Raw genomic sequence first — 9,287 nt, 5'->3', positions numbered from 1 at the left:
CAGAGCGAGAGTGAGAGAGAGAGAGAGCTGGTTGATTCCCCTTGGCAATGGTTCACTCCCCAAATGCCTATAATAGCCAGGAAATTAGGAAGTGGAAACTCAATACATATCTCCAGTATTTGGGTGGCAGGGATCCAAATACCAGAGTCATCACCTTTGTTAACTCACAGAAGTTGGAATCAGGAACAAAACTGGATCTCAAATTCAAGCACTCCAATATGAGATGGAGGAGTCTCAACCAATCTTTTTTTTTTTTTTAAAGATTTTATTTATTTATTTGACAGGTAGAGTTACAAACAGTGAGAGAGAGAGACAGGTCTTCCTTCCATTGGTTCACTCCCCAAATGGCCATGATGGCCGGCGCTGTGCCGATCCGAAGCCAGGAGCCAGGTGCCTCCTCCTAGTCTCCCATGTGGGTGCAGGGGCCCAAGTACCTGGGCCATCCTTCACTGCTTTCCTAGGCCACAGCAGAGAGCTGGACTGGAAGAGGAGCAACCAGGACTAGAAACAGTGCCTGCATGGGATGGCAGCGCCCACAGGCAGAGGCTTAACCTAGCGCACCACAGTGCTGGCCCCTCAACCAATGTCTTAAATGGTAGGCTAAATAGGGTCTTTTTGGATAGGCCCATGGTGATGTATTAAGAACATGGCAGCGGATGATGGAAAGGGTCCAGATTTCCAGGCAGTATGCAGCATTGAGACAATAGGCAGTTGGAGGTTTAGGCATTACTTTAGGCTCAGTGAATGTTGAGATGAATGAAGTAATGCTTGTCCTCAAGGAATTCACAATATTGTAGCTTCAATTAAGTGCTTTAGTAAAAGAGAAGAGATAAACTCAGATTTCTCAAGAGATGGAATGGGAAGCAGATTTGGAGTTAGGACAGAAAATAGTGGGCTCCTTTCACATGAATATGTGTATTCTGTATAGAGTAAGGGCAAAGATCTAAAGGTGTAAAACTTACCCTGTTAAGTTTTATTCTGTGAATTATCAATTGATAATTATCCCTCCCTCCCTCCCTCCACTTCAAACTTAAAAGTTAATGTTATGCATTTAAAATGAATGCCCATTAACCTATGCATTTTATGTTCTAGAGGGGAAATAGCCCTGATGAAGGCTTAGATCTAATGTGTGAATGTTGATCTTGAATTACACTAGAGTTCCCAAACATCTGATGCTCTCCACCACCTCAGGAATCATTCTAGTTCATCATCAGTCCTACATCATCCAATTTAGAGATCAGGTCAAACCTCAGGTTCTTGAAAGAGGAAAGGATAAAGCTTTATCTGATTCAGCACACTGGCCTTGGCCTCCTAGAAGCAGCTGTCTGAACAAACCAGGAGCAAACATCCCTCAGGGCTAAATTCTAAAGTTCTCTTGTGAAATTAAAAAATACAGGAGAGTAGAAATGACTTCCCTTGGAAAACAACTCTTATAGAAGATGCTGAGGAGTGACTACACTGAGACAAAACAGTCAATGAAAAGATAAACTGATTGTTTGCTGTGAGAATGACAAAGAAAATTTGTAATTTTTTTCTTTCTTTCCTGTTCACAATTTTGTATTAATTACAAAAGTTCATATGAAAAGAACAAAAATGGCGCATGTGTCTATGCACTACCAACTCAATTCAATGGGAAGAATATCTTCCATGATGCCTGTGGCCCAAAGCACTAAATGATTAAAGACTTCCTCCATCCCAAGTCCCCTCTTGTAGCATTATTTAAACAAAAAAGTTAGACGTTACATAAGCAGCCTATACTGCAGTTTCAGACATGAGAAACTAAAGAGAGCTTTCATATATTATTGGTATTGTTTGAGTTTTGTTTATAATTGCTTCAAAAGCATAGCATATCAGTGACAGCATATTTGGATTTCATCATAATTACAGTTGAAATAAATTTTTTTTAATTTATTTATTTGGGGTGGTGCTGTGGCACAGCAGGTTAAAACCTTGGCCTGCAATGCCGGCATCTCATATGGGCACCAGTTTGAGTCCCAGCTGCTCTTCTTCCCATCCAGCTCTCTGCTATGGCCTGGGAAAGCAGTAGAAGACGGTCCAAGTCCTTGGGCCCCTGCACCTGCGTGGGAGACTGAGAAGAAACTCCTGGCTCCTGGCTTCAGATCAGCTCAGCTCTGATCTTTATGGCCAACTGGGGAGTGAACCAATGGATGGAAGACCTTTCTCTCTCTAGCTCTACCTCTCTCTGTAACTCTGCCTTTCAAATATATAAAATAAATCTTTTTTAAAAAGATTTATTTATTTATTTATTAGAAAGGCAGTTACAGAGGCAGAGAGAGAGTGAGAGAGAAACAGAGAGAGATCTTTCATCTGCTGGTTCACTCCCCAGATGGTCATAAAGGCCAGAGCTGAGCCAATCAGAAGCCAGCAGCTTCTTCCAATCCAAAGCCAGGAGCCTGGAGCTTCTTCTGGGTCTCCCACGTGGGTTCAGGGGCCCAAGGATTTGGGCTATCTTCTACTGCTTCCCCAGGCCATGGCAAAGACCTGGATCAGAAGTGGAGCAGCCAGGACTCGAACCAATGCCCATATGGGATGCCAGCACTGTGTGGTGGGTTTCCCTGCTATGCCACAGCGCTGGCCCCAAAACAAACAATTAAAACCAGATGTGTTAGTACTCTTTTGGCATAGTTGTGTGTTCAGCTTAAGAATATTTATTCAAGACGCAAGATATATCACCAGGCCTTTCTTTTTTTTTTTTCATATTCTCTCACAAGTTACAAAAAGCCTTAATTATGAAAGTTTAATCGAGCCACATGGTTTTGTATCAATATGCACTGTGAAATATTTTCCTCCTGCCAATTGGAAAGATACTACTCTTAGTTAGGTTTATACAACCCTACCACCTTCATTCTTCCCCATCCTTCTGAAGTAGATCTGGCTTCTGGCAAATCAAGTCAGTAAACAGAATTTATTTTTTCCTTGTAATGGTTTTTCTTTAAAAAAAAAATAATAAGTGCAACACGGATAATGAAGCAGGACTGGAATAAATGGCCATCAGCTCAACAAACCTTAAGTAAATTTTATGCCTGGTGCTGCCATTGGTATTCAATATTACTAGATATTTTACCTTGAATAATCACTGATGGACATTGATTTTTGTCTTTGCTCTTCACAGCACAGCAAAATTAATGTGAAAGTCAGACTCAGATGAGTCCCAATGGTGTCCTCCGATCTCTGCTGAGAAGCACATTTCAAATACAGAAGAAATGGCAACCAGCTGAGACCCAGCATAACTTGTATTGTAACAATTAATGGATATGAATAGCCCTCACAGGAGAGCTCAGGTTACCTTTATATCAACTTTGGAGGTGAGAGTCTGAAACAGTTCATTGAGGTTAATATGTAGTGGTTTTATGATTTGATTAATCCTCACCAATTAAAATGATGATGTTTCTCTTTTTTTCACATTATATTTTCATAATTATTCTTCTGAGTATGTGGATGTAACCACAAAATGTCAATAAGGGGGCAATAATTACATAGGAGTTTAGAGTCAGGGAAAAAATATTTTCCCAAATGCAATATAAAGAAAAAAAAAAAAGAGTAAAGAAGAGATAGAATGCAATGCAGTGTTTAGTGGAAACAGTAGGTATAGTTCTTTACCCTTGATTCAACAGGGCATGCTGGTGATCTGCCACATTGACAGCACCTAAAATGACATCCTACCCTGTTTGACAACACTAATTCAGACCATGTGATGGAACACCTAGGATAACATGAGCAATCATTTTACATGAGCTTTGGACCATTAAAGATAGTGAATCTTCATAGACAGAGAATAGTTATTTTTTTCATCTCCCAGTATCTAACCCAGTTCAACTAACATAGGAGATGGGTAGGTGCTTTGTAAACTTTGAGGTGTAACAAATAAAAGCCTTGGCTTTTATTACCTTTGTGTAGCAGATATAGTTGATGCTTAATTCTCTAGCCCTTGACCCTTACTTCTGAGATCTATACTCACCAGTGGCATTAAAAGGCAAAAACATGCAATTATCTGCCTGAAGTGTTTCTTGTCATCCAAGCATTCTTAGTCAAGTGATTTCTACCACTATACACAATAAATTACAGCTGAAGTTACTGAAGAACTACATCAGAATCGTCAGATCTCAGATTGGAAAGCACTAAGGAATCATCCTCAATGTCCACCAGAATTTTTTACAGGACTAATCCTAGGTTCACAGCACTAATCACCTAATTAATGCATTCTGTATTTTTTCCTTCCATTGTCTGTCTCACTTTGTGCAACCCCCTACTGGTTCCTCGTGGAATCACCTTTCAAATATATTAGTACTTTATGCAGAGTTAGCTGACAAGGAAACCCGAACTAAGGCACACTGTTGTGAATATTCCTCAGGATGCTCAAAAAAAAAAAAAAAAAAAAAAAAAAAAAAAAAGGAATGATGAATGGCATCTTAAACCACATCACATTTTAAAAGGCAATGCAACGGGTAGCTATAATGCTCAATCCCAGAACCTGCAGCTTGACACCTCTGCACTGTACCGACAAGCTTTCAGGCATGTATGCAATTGTAGATGTCTTATAGGTGTTTGTGTTATATTTATAGCACCTGCTCCGGGACTGAAACAGTGAATACGAAACCAAAAATGTTCTACACAGTTAATCAGATTGCTTCATGCCCAGGACAAAAACCAAATCCAATCATTTATCTGCAGTGCTTTTTCAGTCCAATCTTATCCCTTGAGCTGTCTGTGCAACACAGACCAAAGAGGAAATTTGGCAATTATTTGGTATAATTTAATCAAAATAGATGGCAAATCAAATAATACAAGACATAAAGTTACATGGGGACTTGATTTTATCTGTGTTGATGACACAACTGCCAAATTACCACTTTAATCTCTCTTGAATCTTTATATTCCTTAATGGAACCAGTGTAATATCATTGGATTTTCTTTGTTACCGTTTCCACAATCAAGAGACTTTTGATCAATTGGATTGATTTTCTTATTCACATTCTACCTGAGCATTTTGAAATACATTATTTCAAATATTAAGACTAGACTTTTCTTTTTACTGTGAGTGCTTCTATTAGTAACCAGTGAAAGAGGAGAAAACAAAAAATCCTTGAAGGAAACATACAGCTCATTAAATTTATACTAATCATGTGACCTTGAAAAAGGTTCTTGATCCCTCTGAATCAATTTTTTCATCTTAATAATTCAAATAATAATTCTCAATTTTCAGAGGTTTTGCAAAAATTAGAAGTAAAATATTTAATGTTGTTGATATATTGCAAGTGCACATAGTTGTAATATTTGCTATGATATTGCTCAATCTTCCCAGGCTAATTTCTAGTCCAATAGAAATTGATAATGCTTCTTTGGAAAAGTTTTATATTCCGTGGTTGTCTCAATTCACACAGGGCCCAGGTTTTCGTATACTTACAATTTCAATCAAGTCAACAAATAAAGCTTTGCATGGGCAGCCCATGATATAGAACTGGGGGTACCTGCTTCTGTATGTGAAATAATTTCCACTCAAAGGAAATGTAATTTCAAGATAAATCTAACAATTTGATATGTTTTAATAAGTTTAATATGTTACTAACTTGGAAAAGAAAGTAAATTTGAAGTTATCGTTATTTTAGAGTTCATATTTTAGGATTCAACCTACTAAATAATCAGCTGTTACAAATAGTTATTGTAGAATTACAAAGAGTAAATAAGATAATTAAAACATCTAGCACAGTGCTGGGCACAGAGGCACTCAGAGAAGTACGACAACTCCTTAGCAGAAGAAAAACATGATAACTGCTCACTGTTTCTGCTCTTCCATGGTACAAGATAACTTGTATTGACATATACTGTTTTACCTTAATGTTATACTTCAGAGCAATTGAATATATAATGTTTTCTCCTGCAGTGAAGACCCAGAGACATCATTCATAATGAAGCAAAATTTTAAATTTCTTCCTCAATTTTTGTCCATAAACTGCAATTGTTTTCTATCTTGAAAGTACACAGCAAAGGCCGGCGCCACGGCTCAATAGGCTAATCCTCCACTGCGGCACCGGCACACTGGGTTCTAGTCCTGGTCTGGGTGCCAGATTCTGTCCCGGTTGCCCCTCTTCCAGGCCAGCTCTCTGCTATGGCCCGGGAAGGCAGTGGAGGATGGCCCAAGTGCTTGGGCCCTGCACCCGCATGGGAGACCAGGAGGAAGCACCTGGCTCCTGGCTTCGGATCAGCGTGGTATACTGGCCGCAGCACGCCAGCCGCAGCGGCCATTGGGGGTTGAACCAACAGAAAAGGAAGACCTTTCTCTTTGTCTCTCTCTCACTGTCCACTCTGCCTGTAAAAAAAAAAAAAAAAATGATTTATTTGTTGTTTGACAGGCAGAGGCAGAGAGAGAGAGAGAGAGAAATCCTCCATCAGCTGGTTCACCCTTCAGATGAACTGAAATTGTGCCAGTCCAAAGCCAGGAGCCAGGAGCTTCCTCCAGGTCCCCAACACTAGTGCAGGGGTCCAAGGACTTGGTCCATCTTCCACTGCTTTCCCAGGCCATAGTAGAGAGCTGGATCGGAAGTGGAGCAGCCAGGACTCAAACCAGCGTCCACATGGGATGCCAGTACTGCAGTCAGGGGCTTTACCCACTATGCCGCAGCGCCTGCCCCTGTCTACTTTCTTCAAAGTCCAAAAGATCATGGCATTGTAGGTATATGCCACAATAACACAAGGTGCATACATGCCTAAAGACAAAATTATAGCTGATACTTTCCATTCTTTCATTTTAATATTAAAAATTTCCACCAAGCAACTGATTGGAAAGTTCATGCTATGTACAAAGGACCTTTTTATTTTCAATTAGGCATGCCCATTAAATAAATGAATGTCAGGATCTGGGTCCTCCACACCTTCTAATTAGCAGGTACATTAACTAAATTTGGATGATAAATCATTTAATAATTCATAAGAAAATAAATATGACATAAAATATCATTGCAATTTTGTACTGTTTGCTTTCCTTTTTAATTATAATTGAAGAAGAAATTTGGCCCTATAGGTTGCTGATTGGGATGAAAATGGAGGTGGGAGCTCATTTTACAAACACAGTTCCTGGGCTTGGTCATCTTGGAATTTAACACTGAAAATGAATCCAGCAATCATGATGCTACACTATAAATGTTCCATCCTGGAGCCAGGATGGGAGTTAGAAATCTTTTTTTCTATTTCAATAATAACCTATTGCCTGGCATATACCAATAGGTACTAAAGCCAAGTTCATTGCAAGAAAAATTAATATTATGTCTCATTGCTTGAATAATAATTAAATGTGGCTGGTGAACTACACTAGATATGACAGTCTGTTAGGAAATGGTCCATGAAAGCTCTGAAGTCTTTAGATATATTATCATCTCAATGGACTTAAAGTCCCTTTCTGTAGAAAATGTGAATGCAATCTCAGAATTTCCTGCAGAATCATATATTCATGGACATATCTGAAGGTTTAAGTGTCTACCAATTCCAAAGCAATTCAACAGAAAACAAGTTTAGCAAATATGTCCTTATCTGTACCATTGGCATAAAATTTCCTTTAAGTTGAACATTTTTTTAAAGATTTATTTATTTGAAAAGCAGAGTTACAGAGAGAGACAGAGGTATAAACAGAGAGAGAGAGAGAGGTCTTCCATCTGCTGGTTTACACCCTAAATGGCCACAACAGCTGAAACTAGGCCAGTCCGAAGCCAGGAGCCAGGAGTTTCCTCTGGGTCTCCCACGTGCATGTAGGACCCCAAGTACTTGGACCATCTTCCACTGCTTTCCCAGGCACATTAGCAGAGAGCTGGATCAGAAGAAAGCATCTGAAACTAGCTCCAGCTCCCATATGGGATGCCAGCATCACAGGCAGCAGCTTTACCTGCTGTACCACAGCACCAGCTCTCTAAATTGAACATTATTATCACAAATTTAAGAATGGAAATCGAGGCTCAAAGTATAGTAACAACAACGAGGCAGCAACTGGAAAAAAGCCACATGACACAGCAGATTGTATTTTCCAAAGACACTCACAACAAAACCGCCTATCCCACATATTCCTCTACAATGTAACCATGAAGTGTCCTCCTCCTCTTCCCTTTGTTTGGGTAATCTTGTGACTACTCATACCAACAGGATGACAGAAGTGATCGTTTTTGACTTCCAATGCTAGATCACAAAAGACCATTCAGCTTCCACATTGTCCTCTTGGAATATTATTTTGGGAGAATCCAGGGATCCTGTAAGACCAACTACCCCTGAGACCTCACATATAGGTACTCCAGTCAATAGTCCCCACTAAGCTAACAGAACAACATCTACTGCCAGCCATGTGGAAGAGTCATTTCGGACACTCAGCCCAGCTGAAACTCCAGGTGCTTCAGTTCCAGGCAACATCCAACTGAACTCACGTAACAGATCCCAAAAGAGGACTTCCCTGCCTGGCCTCTTACAATTTAAGAATTTCTAGTCCACAAAATCATGAGAAAAATAAAATAGCTGTTTTAAGCGACTAGGGTATAGGGCAATAATAACGAGAACTTCCGCTAGCAAATCATCCAGCTAGAATTCAGAGCTAGGGTATGTGTAATCCAGGGGTGTCATATCTCCCAGTGCTCAAGCTGTGGAGCTAAACCAAAAGCATAAAGGGAGGTCTCTGAGGCACTGGAACCTAGATCATATCTTACAGCTTAGTGATTAGTTTGAAGATAAAAATGTACCCAAAAAAGGTTTTACCCATATTCCTCAACCCCACTCCCAAGAAATATCCTGTTACATTTCTTATTAATTATATATGGTAAGTATTTGGAAAGTGGACACTTGTTTAGATTTTAGCTTTAACACAACCCCCAGAAGGCTAGAGACAGTTCATGGATGCAGTACCTTTCCTAAGGCTGAAACAGAGCAATGGCACATTGTTCTTGTCAATCATCAAACACGACATACTGAGTATCCATGGTGAACAAATAATCCTAGTATGGTGTCGTAGGAGAACAAACACATGTGAAATATGTAAAATGATATCACAGTTAATTTATTTTTTTGTTCAAATACCTGTATTTCCACAAAAGATCTGAGGCATCATGAAAACAAGGGGAGAGAAATCCTGATGAAAGGGAAGCAATCTAACATTTGAAGACACAAAGTAGACATTGTTTTTGTAGCAAAGCTATAAAATAATTCATTTTCCTCATTTGAAAATAAGAAGACAGACTGTAGAGACTGGTGTTGACTTTGTTTTTGGAGCTTGTGAATTTGGAAACACACTTTCTACT

This window comes from Lepus europaeus, chromosome 19 (assembly GCF_033115175.1).
Source record: "Lepus europaeus isolate LE1 chromosome 19, mLepTim1.pri, whole genome shotgun sequence".
Taxonomy (NCBI): Eukaryota; Metazoa; Chordata; class Mammalia; order Lagomorpha; family Leporidae; genus Lepus; species Lepus europaeus.
This window is presented reverse-complemented; position numbering follows the sequence as displayed.